The sequence below is a fragment of the Condylura cristata genome, unplaced genomic scaffold (assembly GCF_000260355.1).
Source record: "Condylura cristata isolate star-nosed mole 26May11 unplaced genomic scaffold, ConCri1.0 scaffold00016, whole genome shotgun sequence".
NCBI classification, from domain to species: Eukaryota; Metazoa; Chordata; class Mammalia; order Eulipotyphla; family Talpidae; genus Condylura; species Condylura cristata.
The window spans coordinates 21884964-21885428 of NW_004567117.1; positions in this window are offsets into that span (position 1 = coordinate 21884964).

A 465-nucleotide genomic window follows, 5' to 3' on the forward strand; every position below is an offset into this window, starting at 1 on the left:
GTCCTGGTGTCGCCGCAGCGGCAGGCTGGTTTCCGCCGACTGCGGTTGCCGCGCAAGCCGTTCTCCTTTTCCCGTTCCCCGCGGCAGGTCGCGTGGGTCGGGGCAGCCCGGCCAGGCGCAGCAGGGACGGAGCGGGGGAGGAGCCGGAGAAGGCGGGGAAGAAAGGGGTCCGCCGGCCCCGCCCCCGGCCAGCCCGGAGGACCCGTCCAGGCCCCGGCCGGAGCTTCTCCCAGCAGAAGCCAGCTGCCCCCTGACTCTGAACTGGCCGCCCGTCCTCCCCAGCTGCCGCTGGCCATCCCGTGCCCTCCCTGGCGCCGCGGCTCGGTCCCGGGGCTCCCTCCGGCCTGGCCCTGCAGAGGACACGGGGCTCTGTCAGGCCTGGAGGTTCCTGCCGGCCACAGGCTGGAAGGGCCACAGGCGTCGTCGGGCACCTGCCGGCTGCCCCGCGAGTGGGGTGCGCGGCGG